This window comes from Cnephaeus nilssonii, assembly GCF_951640355.1.
Source record: "Cnephaeus nilssonii genome assembly, chromosome: 3".
NCBI lineage: Eukaryota > Metazoa > Chordata > Mammalia > Chiroptera > Vespertilionidae > Cnephaeus > Cnephaeus nilssonii.
The window spans coordinates 98,812,108-98,825,105 of NC_137074.1; the positions used below are offsets into that span (position 1 = coordinate 98,812,108).

General features: G+C 41.2%; 1 pseudogene across 1 annotated transcript; it reads right to left on the minus strand.

Moving 5' to 3' along the window:
- Nucleotides 1–991: 991 nt before the first annotated feature.
- LOC307096902 (large ribosomal subunit protein uL30-like) lies at nucleotides 992–1,739 on the minus strand (annotated as a pseudogene). The gene has a single exon. The product of its transcript is annotated as a large ribosomal subunit protein uL30-like (transcript).
- Between the last annotated feature and the right edge of the window lie 11,259 nt (nucleotides 1,740–12,998).

The following is a 12,998-nucleotide window of genomic DNA, read 5'->3' on the forward strand; positions in this document are numbered from 1 at the left end:
CCCCTGGCTGCCGGCACCAGTTTTCCTCCGGCACCCGGGACCCAGGCCTTCGCTCTGGCCGGAGCCTTCAGTGTTCGCTCCAGCCGGAGCCTTCAGTCTTCTCCGCTCTGGCCAGAGCACCACTCTTGTAGCTCCCTCTGCTCCCGCCCTCCCCCTCATAGCAGGCGTCCCGCCCCGCCCAGCCGCTCCACACCTGCGTATTCAAATTAACCAGCCATCTTTGCTCCAGGCCTAAGTCATCAGTCAGACATCCTTAGTGCTGCCGTGGAGGTGGGAGAGACTTCCGCCACCATGGCTGTGCTCGCCAGCTATGAGCCTGGCATCTGGCTATGTGGCGCTCTCCCTGTGGGAGCGCACTGACCACCAGGGGGCAGCTCCTGCATTGAGCATCTGCCCCTTGGTGGTCAGTGTACATCATAGCGACTGGTCATTCTGCCGTTTGATATACTTGTATATTAGCCTTTTATTATATAGGATTGATATAAATATAAGATTGCTTGTGGCAGTTATTGATAAGGAAAGGACCACTGGTTTCATTTATAAAAAATAATTCTCAATTCTTTCATCATACTATATTGTGTGTGTGTGTGTGAGTGTGTGTGTGTGTGTGCTCTTCTAAATGTATTCCAAGTTCTTTCCAAAACAAGGAATTAGGAACCCCAAAGTTCAGGTATGCCTCTGGGCTGGGTCCAATGCTGTCTTGTTTCCATGCCTGGGTATAGAAAATGTGAGGAACATCTCCTAGCTGTGATGCAGGACCCCCTCCTCTAAGGCATCTGTCCTTGGTTGATTCCAGAGCTGGCAGCAGTGGCCAACGTGGAAAACACACTGGACTTTTCCTTTGGAAGTGGGACATCACCGTCTTTTCCCTGACCCTTCCCCTCCAGTTTCTTAACATACAGAAGAAAGTAATCTTCTTTGAAGAAACTGGATAATTCTAAAAAACAAAAACACATGCTTCCAATGCAGTGTGCTTTCAGATATTCTGAGCTTAGTTCAGCTGCCGGATGAGCTAATTGATGCGTTCACCTCGATAACCAGGGAGCCCACCTCCTTGAGGAAGCTCACTCTAGTCTTGGGAGCATGACGGGCCACTGAGAGATGGAAAGGGCACAAGAACCCTGAGATCACCTGGAAATTCTTCCCCGGGAAGGCAATTTCATGAATGAGATTGACAAGCAAATGACAACAAACTTCCCCAGATGCTCCTTAGTCACTGTGTGGTCTGTCAAAGGGATGATGATCTTGACCTTGGCTTGTCCACGTTTCAAGATGAGCTCCCGGACAGACGTCAGATTTGGAAATCCCCAGGTCACATAAGGTTCCATTGTACGCAGTGTTTTTATGGTCTGGGGCGGGGGGGGGGGGTCACTTTGGTAAAGACACCACTGAAAATCTTCTTCAGGCGATGCCTTGCAATGGTCCTTTGTTCCATGAAGCTCACTCCATTGATCCCTTGGATGCATACAACAAAGGCCAAGGAAGGTTCACCTGGCACTTCCAAACCATGAGGTTTCACTTCTAGTCCTCTGAGGCGCACCTTGTCATGTTGTTGGTGCCAGGCATCATGTAGGAACCATTCCAGTTGCTTAAACCTGATATATTTTCCTTTCCTCTGCTCCTTCTTTTCCAAAAGTGCTCACTTCGCCTGGGTGGCTTTCAGGGCATGCTAAGCCTTACTCTTTTTCAAGAGATTTTCTGAAACCAAAGGGATTTTTCTTTTCTTCTTCCTCTGCCATCTTTCCAATGCACATCACCATACCATTTTTGAAAATATGATTTTTATTTCCAATTTCCTCTTTTCCTACTTCTGAATCATTATTTATCCTGTTTCCCCATTCCTTCTCATTTACCATACACAAAGTTAAGCTCAGTGTAACCTGCAAATATAATAAATACTAGAGGCCCGATGCACGAAATTTGTGCAAGGGGCTCGGCCCCCACAGCCGCAGCAGCTGCCTCTGCCTTGACCCCCATGGTGCCGTGGCTTAGTCCGGAAGGTCGTCTGGCCTAATTAGCACATTATGCTTTTATATTATAGATGTGTGGTTTTACATCTTCCCAGTTAATGATGAAAGATAAAACAATATTGCACCTGGAAACCTAAAATAAAGGCTACCATTAATAGTCATATTAGAAGCTAGCCTGCACTAAATAAACTGTTTTACAATGTAAAATGTATATTCTAAAATTACTGATAGACATTTAGTGAAGGAAATAATCAGAAGTGATGATAAGTTATGCCTACCAAATTACAGTCTTCCAGAATTGTCACTTTCAACTGATAATAGATTGATCTGATGGGTCTCATAGTTCTTCACAGTCATTAGGTGCCAGCTATTACTTTCTGCATCACTGTCTGTCTCTCATATTCTAAATGAATTCTTATTTATGTCTCTTATCCAGTCAAAGTTTACTCTTCTGCGATGAAAGTAGTGCACTCCTACAACTGTATAGTGAACACTGGAAACACTCTCAAACATTGTCTTATAAATTTTTAAGTGTTCTCAGTGACAAATCATTGTAAAGCAAAGTATTTATGCTATGCATATTTTCATTAGTTACTATTCTAATAGTAATTTGAACCACTGTCCTTTGCCAGATGAGCAAAGAGAGAGAACAATATGAAAAAATAGTACTGTTCTATTTACACATCATGGCAAATAATAATTGCTCATTTTATAGAAGAAACAGTAAATTTGAGCTTCATTTATTGATATTAACAATTGTATAATGCATTTGGATTAAAAAGGTGAAACAAAAACTAGATGTGTTAAGTGAATTATTTAAAAACTAATTTTTAAGGAGACTGTTAGAGAATATATTGCAATGAATCATCTATACTGATGAAGTTTTTTTTTTATTTTTCAGTGGTTGGTTTTATTCAGTTTGTTGTCATTATACAGAAGGATCATATAACTTTCAAATAAAGGTTTTGCTTTTCTTTGTAGTTATCTGTACATAAAATCGGTTACCTTATTCAAATCATAATACTTCTATTTTTGAAATATATAAATTATATCCTCATTTTTTCATAAGTAAAATGTCAATTCTAAACATTAGATTTTATTTAACTTATACAGTTAGAGCACCTATTACATTTATCAGAGTAAATAAGTTTTCACACATACTCCTAAATTATTTCTGATTCAGCAGTGCACAGGGAATTTATATTTTAAAGCAAAGAAAAGAGCACTCAGCCCATATCGCCACAAATCTCTTCAGGTGGAACAAGATAGGATGACATGACAGTCAGGCAGCAGGCATGGTATGACAGCTTATATATATAGACAGACAATGAAAGGGAACTTTGAATAGAGGAGCAGCTCTATTCTGTTGTATTCTGCAATTAAAGCTATTAAGGCAAAAGGAAATTATCTCCACTTCCACCTTCTTGATTCTGGGCTATCTCTCTGCATTGTCCTAACAAAGCCTGATGTATTCATATTTCATTGTGACAAACATAATTGATGTCATAAACATTTTTAAATGATCACTGTGTAATATATACTTTTAAGAAACACTGTATTTATTATTATAAATGTTCAAATGCTTATTCTGAATGATACCGAAGTTCATGTACATATACTTTAACTATTGTTAATGGCAAAATAAGTCATTTTGAAGACTAACTTTCTAATTAGTTATGCAATAGTTGAAGTTTCTAGTGTCTTCCCAGAAATTAGTTATAAGAGAAAAAATCATGATAAGTCAAACAGTATACATCATTCAGAATCCACTTATCTATATATATAAAAGCCTAAGCAACTGTTACAAGGAACAACCAGAATGACTGGTCGCTATGACGTGCACTGACCACCAGGGGTCAGATGCTCAATGCAGGAGCTGCCCCCGGCTCGCAGGCCTCCATTGCTGGATGGGGCCTGCCGGCCAACCTCCCACGGTCTCTCCCCCTGGTCAGCAGGCCCCCATCACCTGATAGAGGCCTGCCAGCCAACCTCCTGGTTCCTCTCCCCGGCCGGCAGGCCCCCATTGCCTGATCGAGGCCAGGACCTGGACTGGAATGGGGAATCGGAGATGGTTGGTGGTGGACATGACCCCTTTCCCAGGGGGCCAAGGGCTGGCTCCCTTCTCGGAGCTGATGGCCAACCTCCCAGGTCCCTACCCTTGGCCAGGAGGCCCCAATCAGCCTGTCGCCCACTGGCCTGCCAGCCAACCCCCGGGTTCCTCCCCTTGGCCGGCAGGCCCTGATCGCCCAATCTGGGCCAGGCCCCAGGCTGGTATGGGCAACTGGAGGTGGGTGGGCAGTGACCAATCTCCCACCATGCCTGGTGGGGGAGCTGTGACCTCTCGCCGGCTACCTGGGGGCAGGGGTGATGGGGACGGAGGTGTGGTGAGAATGCAGGGTATCTGCCAGGCTTGCTCTCACTCCCCCTGCTAACCTCTCCCAGGATGCCAGGGTTCACATGCCAGGGAAGCTCCTGCGCTCAGGTGCCAGGTGCCTGCAAGGAGCCTGCCCCCGCACTTGCATGGCCTCTTTCAGGTGAGCTGGGCAGTAGCCACTGAGACCACAGGGGCCAGTTGGGCTCCGCGTGGGTTCCAGTCTGGCCCAGCTCCTGCCCTGGTGGTCTCGGCCCCGATCAGGCTCGGCCTCTGCCCTGACTCCCAGCTCCACCTGAGGCCCCGACCCGGGCACCGAATGTGCTCATGGCCATGGCCTCAGAGCAGGCACCACATTGGGTCCCTTGTTCTCTGCCCACAGCCCCTCCCTGGCCACCTGGCCCTGCGCTCACCACTCCTTGGAGTATAGCTACAGCTGCTGCTCCTGCTGCTTCTTCTGGATAAATGCCATCGAGGGCGGAGCGCAGGGGCGCAGGACGCAGGGACACCGCTGCCACCACCTTGCAGGAGCCGGTCTGGGAGGCCAGCCAGGAAAGAGCGTGCTGCCCGCCTGGCTTCCATGTGACGCTGCTGGGCAGCCCAGAGGCCCACGCTGCGTCCCGACCCGCGGTGTCCAGCTGTGCTCACCACATCTCCATGTGGGGACTTAGGCACTGTGACTCAGGCGGGGGGTGGGGGGGGTGCAGGGGCTGGGTGGCCCAGGTGCTGTCCAGGGCCCAGAGGTAACCTGGGACCTCCTCTTCCATACCAGACGCTCGCACTTTGATTGCCGGCCAGGCCTAGGGACCCCACCCATGCATGAATTTTGTGCACTGGACCTCTAGTATTTTTATAAAAATCACAATGTAAAAAAAAAAAAAAAAAAAAAACAGGGTAACTGTCATAGACATAAGCCACTCTCAGTTCCCTGAGTATGCATATCTCTACATTACTCTTTTGTGTCCTGTTCAGATAAAATATTAAACAAATTATAGTTCTATGTTTAGTTCAAAGATGTGAGCCTTTATTATTAAACATTTCTCACTATTTAAAATGAAATATAGATTGAGATGAGGAAAAATGTAATATACAGGCCCCGAATTCTAGACAGACCTGGGTGCCAATTCTGGCTCTGTCACTTAGCTGCCAAGTGACCTTTTTTCAGAATAAAAAGACTGTAAATGTTAGCTTTGGGGCTACTTCATTCACAACTACCCCAAGTGCTAAGAATAGTGCCTGGCACACATTGGACTCATGATACTACCTGCTGGGTGGGAAAATGAATGAATGATTAGCCCTAGGAAGACATTTACCGTATTTTCCGGTGTATAAGACGACTGGGTGTATAGAAGATTTTCCTGGGTTAAAAAGTCGTCTTATATGATGGAAAATAAGGTAGAATGATATTTGTAAAGTACTATGTATTACAGTCCTCTCTGACTTTGATTCTTCCTATCTCCTATACTTTCCACAATAGCAGCTAGAACAATATATGTACTGAAGTTTATCATTGGAGTATTTGGGTTCAATTATTATATACTAGAGGCCCAGTGCACCAAATTCATGCACTGGTAGGGTTCCTAGCTGCTGCCAGCTGCTGGGCAGGTACTCCCTCCCTTCCCCCGGCCGTCTGCTGCCACTGCCAGCTGCGGCCTCACTCCCTTCTCCAAGCCTACTTGCCCCCTGGTCGAACTCCCAGAAGAAATCTGATCGAGGGGACAATTTGCATACTACACTTTTATTATATAGCATAGCAGAATATTTGAATACCCATTTTAAAAGGGACAAACTAACAGTAGACATCTTTGATTAAAATGCAAACTTAATAGTTCCCTCAAACATCTAAAGAACTTAAGAGACAGAGGTGACATCTCTTTCCAAACTAAACTTATGTTTTATATTGATAAAATCTAGTTTAAAATAAAAACTAAACAATTGTGGCACAAAAAGTAGAGTGAATAATTTACAAATAAGTAAAGTAACAGCTTTTATTTGTACCCTCATTGCTAGCCTTGCTGATATCTAGCAGGATAAGTTATCAGCCTCATGATATATATGAGAGCAGCACCCCCTGCAGTGTCCCACCAGTTCTGCTTAGAGTCCTGACTCAGCTGGAAGCTACTGACTATGGGACAAGTCACAGCCCTACAAAATAGCATTTCTTTTAAGGAAAGCTATCCTGAATAGCTACCATTTTATTAAAAAATTATACTGTTTTCATTTGTTCCTTATTCAAAAAGAAGGAGGAAGGACTCAAAATTTTGAACCATGTAATTTAAAATGTGGAAGATATCCAACTCTCAACTTTATCTTCTAGAACTGACTTTAATAAAATAAAAATTACCTTTTATCACATGGATTTTTGAGTCTTGCACAGAGCTTTTCAGAGCTGTCACTCTCTCACACAAAACTAATGTGATCGCCTTTGTCAAGGACAAAACTAATGCAGCTCCCCATCTCCCTCTGCTGCGGGGGAGTGTATACTTTACAGGAAAGCAAGGCCTTGCTTGGTGCTGACTTTGTTTCATAGTGTCACCCCCATTGGCTTTAGGCTAATTAGATACTTCACAGCTGTCCTTATATAGCCATATGCCTTCCTTATTTTTCTCCAAAACTATTTTCTTTTCTTTTTTTTCTCTTTTCTCTTCTTTTCATTTCTCTTCTTTTCTTTTCTTCTTTCTTTCTTTCTTTTTCTCCCTTGCTTTTTTTTTTCCTAGTAAAAGTCAATTTCCCTCAGGGTATGGGGTGTATGATTCTCATTCTTTGATTAAAAGGGGGGAAAAAATGACAACCACAAAACCGAGTTTCCAATCCTTTGTCCAGGTCCTTGAGTAGATAAGTTTGTCTTTGTTCTTCAATAAGAACATTGTGTTCCTTTTTTAAATAAGGTTTAGTAATAAATCCTATTTAATTTTATATTGGTAGACACCTGAGCTGGGCTGGAAGCCATAGTAAATGAAAGAGAATTTACAATCCACAAAGCAATGTAAAATTCTGTCTTCATTGTGGATCTGAGGGGTAATAATTGTAGACGATGTTGACTTTCGAAAATTGTTTCTTTTCATCGATATAGTTTGAATGTATACTCTTTGAAATGAGTGTAGAATGTGTATGCATACAGAAACATTTGCTATCTATATTTCCTTTCATTTAGTGTTTTGTTTAATAGTTACCCAAAAGAAGATGACTGTGGGGAGAATGAAAAGGTGTAAATACATTTAAAACTAGAAAAAAGATCTCAAAGGAGATAAATTGTGATGTTTAAAATTTACAGCTGATGTCTTCTAGATAATGATTGCCTAGAATGAATAACTTAGGACATGGGAAATTACTGCGGAAAGTCAAGGACTCTCCTTGTGAGTGGAAGGAGATGGAAGCTTGGGCATTGGGATGGAGAAGGAAAACTTACAACTAAGAGCTGTCAATAAGGGGACTCTTATGAAGGATTTATTTTTATTTTCTCTTATTTTTCTTGGAACTCAGGAACAATCATATTTAGAGTGCTTATTTTCTCCCACTTTTCAGTAAAGGGCATTGTTCACACAAAACCTTATATAGGAGAGAATTTGAGGGAAAGGGAAATATAAGCTTGTGTGGCATTCTAAACATCAGCCCTCTAATAAAGTCAAGGAAGTAATTAATTTTGGAATCCCAGGTGTTGGTGAGAAATAAAGTCAAGCTGAGCTAGACCTATGAGTAGCCGAACAAACTGGATAACGAGAAGCGAATGGGATGCATACAAACCCATGCATAGATATGAGTATGTATTTTCTAATTATACCAGCACCTGGAAAGGGAAGTGGATATAAACTTGCTTACAAATGCATTTTTATTGATTACTATTTTTATTTTTCAACTTTCTTGAAGTATACTTGACAACTGAAACTGCAGAGTTAAAGTGTACAATGTGATGATATGATATCATGTATACATTGTGAGATGATTACCTCAATCAAGTCAATTAACATATTCATCACATCACAAGTCTATCATTTTTGTGTTGTGGCAAGAATATGTAAGATCTACTCTCAGCAGACTTCAGGTATACAATAAGGTATTATTAACTGTAATCACCATGCTGTATATAGATTCATAGAACCATTCATATTATAACTGAAAGTTTGTACCTTTTGACAGACATCTCTCCATTTCCCACACTCTCCAACTCCTTGAACCACTATTCTACTATTTCTATGAGTTCAACTTCTTTTTTTTTTAAGATTCCACATATGAGTGAGATCATACAAAATTTGCCTTTCTCTCTCTGTCTTATTTCACTTAGCATAATGTTCTCTAGTTTTATCCATATTGTTGCAAATGGCAGGGTAGAGATAATGTGCTATATTTCTATGTACCTATTATTCTATTATTTAGTCATAGAAAAAAGAAATCCTGACATTTATAACAAATACATTTTAATACCTGGTAGTAAAAGAGTTGTTTCAAGTAATTACAACTTATAATATTTTTGTACTTTTGTGCTTAGTCATTGATTCATTAAAAATAAGTTTGAAATATGTATATATTTTTGGGAAATACATGTTAAGGACTTTTCCAAATTTCCAGAATGACAATAATGAGACTAACATTGAAAATGTATTCCTTCTTGAGCTTATCTTCAAATAGAGGAGTCAAATAATAAAGGAGTAAACAAAGAAATATAAAATGTAATGTGAGGAAGTGATTAGAGACATGAAAAAAGAAAAAAGTTTAAGGAGATAAAGTGGTATCAGTCAGGGTTCTCCAGAGAAACACAATAAATAGGATATACTATATGTACGTATGCATGTTAGCCAAAAACATACATGTATATATGTGTGTATATATGTCTGTCTGTCTGTCTGATCTATCTGAGACAGATATAGGTTTTAAGGAATTAGTTCATATGATTGTGGGACTAACAGTGCAAAATATGTGGAAGGCCATCAAGCTGGAAATTTTGGCAGGAGCTGAAAATGCCATCTTGATTCTGAAGGCAGAGGGAGAATTCCTTCCTCTTTGGAGACCTTATTTTTTTCTCTTAGAGCTTTCAGCTGATAGATGAAACTCACATACATTACAGAGGGTAATCTATGTTACTCGAAGTCTACTGATTTAAATGTTAATCATATCTTAAAATACTTTCACAAAACATCTAAAACCATTTTTGTCTAAGCAACTGAGCATATAGTCTAGTGAGGTTGACACATAAAATTAACAATCACAACAAGAGACAAGGGATACTCCTTTTAAAGGACAGGACACTTAAAATGAGACATGAAAAAAGTGAAGAAAGTGTGCCTTCAGAATACCTGGAAGAACCTTCCCAGCAAAGGAAAAAGTCTGTACAAAGGCCCTGAAGCAGGAGTAGCAGGCAGTGACAAAGAAAAACCCAGAGGATTTCTACTATGGCTTGAGTGCAGTGAGCCAGAGAGAGAGAATGTAAGATCAAGGAGCAGTAAGGAGCTGTTTGGCCTTTTAAGAACTTTGCTGTTTCTTTTAAGCACAAGGGAAAACCATGTAGAGTTTTGAGCAATCAACTGCATGATGTGACTCAAGAATAAAGAAGTTCATTTTGGCTCTTATGTGAAGAATAGACTACTGAGAGGCAAAAGGGTAAGCTGGAAATCTATTGAATATCATAATTTTGGATTGGGAGGCCATGGTGGCAGTGTGGTTGATGAGATATGGTTAAATTCTGAACATATTTGGAAAGTAGCAACAGATTTGCTGATATTTTGGGTAAGGGCTGTAAAATAATTAGATAAATAAAAAATGATTCTAAAATTTTAGCCTTAGCAATGAAATAAATGGTATTGCCATTTACTGAGATGAGGGACACTGAAAAGGAGTCTATGGAGTCAAGATTTCAGCTTGGATCATAGTAACTTTAAGATGCCTTGAAAGGTATCCACATTGAGAAATCAAGTAGGTGGTTGGATATAAAAAGAGTCTTGGGAACATCAGAGGTAAATTTGGCAGCCATGGAAATATAGAGGTAAAAAGACATTTGTAATGGGTGGAATCATCTAAGAACTGAAACTAGATAAAGAACATAACAGGTGTGAGAATAGAATCTGAGCCATTCACACATCACTTTTTCTTCCATATAAAATTTAAAAACATCATAAGGTGCACAAATTGGATTTTTATTGAAACTATATTGAATTTATAAATTAATTAGGGTCATTCTGTTCTTTTAAAATTTATTTATTTCCCCATAAAATGTGATCATATTTAAATTGGAACTTAAAGAATGAGCAGTGTGATTTGTCAGGTGAGGATGGAGAAATAGGGGAGAAGGGGCAGAATGTTAGACACATTCTTGTCCTAATTTGTATAACTGTTAAACAATCATGGATTGGGAAATTGTCCCCATTTTACAGGGGAGGGAAAACAATTTGCTTAATAACCACAACATTTTGTCTGGAATATAAATGCAGACTCCAAAGATAATTTTGGAAGCACTTCCACTGCACAATCTTACATGGATGACTTCAAGGACTTTACAGTATGGCTGTTACCTATATGAAATATTATATATGAAGTATGAAATATTAATAGGCATATATTTCATGAAGCACTCTACTTTCATAAAAACATGAAACCATAGATAATTGAGCACTCACTATCCACAGCTTTTCTAAATTCTTGATAGAAAAGTGAGAATCAGACAGGCACTAGAATTATTTTACACCTGGATTTCATAGTTTGTATTCTGAGACATTGGTGTCCTTCTGTAAAGGCTATGTAAGAGACCAGCTCCATAACCCCATTATTTGAACATTTTCACCCAGTTTTCAAGGACTTTTATAACATAACTGTTGACCATATATTTCTTCCATAAGTTTGATGATGGTTTGAAATAAACAGAACACATACATCTAAGGGAAGTAAAAAATGGACAACAGCCTAAGTGACCTAAAAATCTTACCTTATAATAGAAACATGCAAATTGACCGCACCTCCGCTATGCCCACGATTGGGCCGGCAGGAGGCTGGGGGCGGGACTCCGGGTGGGATATCCGCCGTTGACAAGATCAAGATGGCGGTGCCCAGTGGCCGGGCCCCTGCCGCCGCACCCGGGGGTGCCTGGGGCGATTGGCACCCCGGGGGGGCGTGGCCGGGCCCCTCCCGCCCCTCCCGGGGGTCCCGGGGTTGATCATCCACCTGGGAGGGCGTGGCCCGGCCCCTCCCGCCCCTCCCGAGGGTCCGGGGGTCGATCGGCCACCTGGGGGGGCGTGGCCCGGCCCCTCCCGCCGCTCCCGGGGGTCCCAGGGGCCGAGGCTTTCCGGGCCTTGGGCACCAGCGGGGAGCCTGCACCGATCGCAGGAAACCACTGGGGGTCGGCTCCTGTGATTGGTAGCAGGGACGCTGGGTGCGGCGAGCCCAAGGCCAGGAAAGCCTGGGGCGGAGGCTTTCCCGGCCTTGGGCACCAGCGGGGAGCCTGCACGGATCACAGGAAACCACTGGGGGTCGGCTCCTGCGATCCTTAGCAAGGATGTTGGGTGCCGCTGAGCCCAAGGCCACCGCCCGGGGCCAAGCCCCGACCCTGAAAAAGGCAGAAGGCGGTGGCCACAGCCAAGGCCTGGGTCCCTGGTGCCGGCAGAAAACTGGTGCAGGCAGCCAGGTGAATGAAGGTCTATTGCACGAATCTTCGTGCAAACGGGCTACTAGTAATATATAATACCCAGCACCAGAATGAAAACATTTATGATGTCAGTGAACAAATGATTAATCACTTAATCATATCCAAGTTAATAAGTATTTTAGTGGTAAGGCACTTAAGTTTTAATTAGTTTTCACTTATTGAATGTGAGGCTATTTGAAGGCACTAAGATACGACAGGGCCTGTTTTAGTACTCCGTTAATACACAACTCAGCAAACTCAAATATCTCTAACCACTTAAATCAGGTATTAATTAAACAATAAAAATAACCCAGAGCAACTGAAGGTTATTACATTCTTTTTGTGCCTTAAACTTTGGAATCATATATGGGAAATAGGAATGAAGAGTAATTCAAAGTACTATTAAATAAAGGCAGATTAAGGGCACCACTAAAGAGAAAATCATATAAGTGATTATTTCATTTGCCTTTATCTAGAAATGTTGACCCTCAAACACAAATGTAGGAGTATTTTTTTCCCTTTTAAAAAAATGAGGTGAAATCACATAACATAAAATTAATCACTTTTAAACATTTTTAAATTTTTTTTCAATTACAGATACCATACAATATTATATTAGTTGTAGTTGTACACCCAGGGATTAGGCCTTATATAACTTCTAAGTGATTATCCTGATAAATCTCATACCCATCTGACACCATACATAGTTTTTAAAATATTATCGGTTATATTTCCTATGCTGGACTTTACATCCCACGTGATTATTCTATAACTACCAATTTGTACTTCTAAATCCCTTCACCTTTTTCACCTATCCCTCCAAACACCCTCCCATCTGGCAACTGTCAAAATGTTCTCTCTCTCTCTCTCTCTCTCTCTCTCTCTCTCTCTCTATATATATATATATATATATATATATATATGCATACACATATATATATATATGTTTCTGCAATGCTGGTTTGTTTATTTTGATTTTTAGATTCAATTGTTGATAGATATATATTTATTGCCATTTTATTGTTCATACTTTTTATCTTTTTTCCCC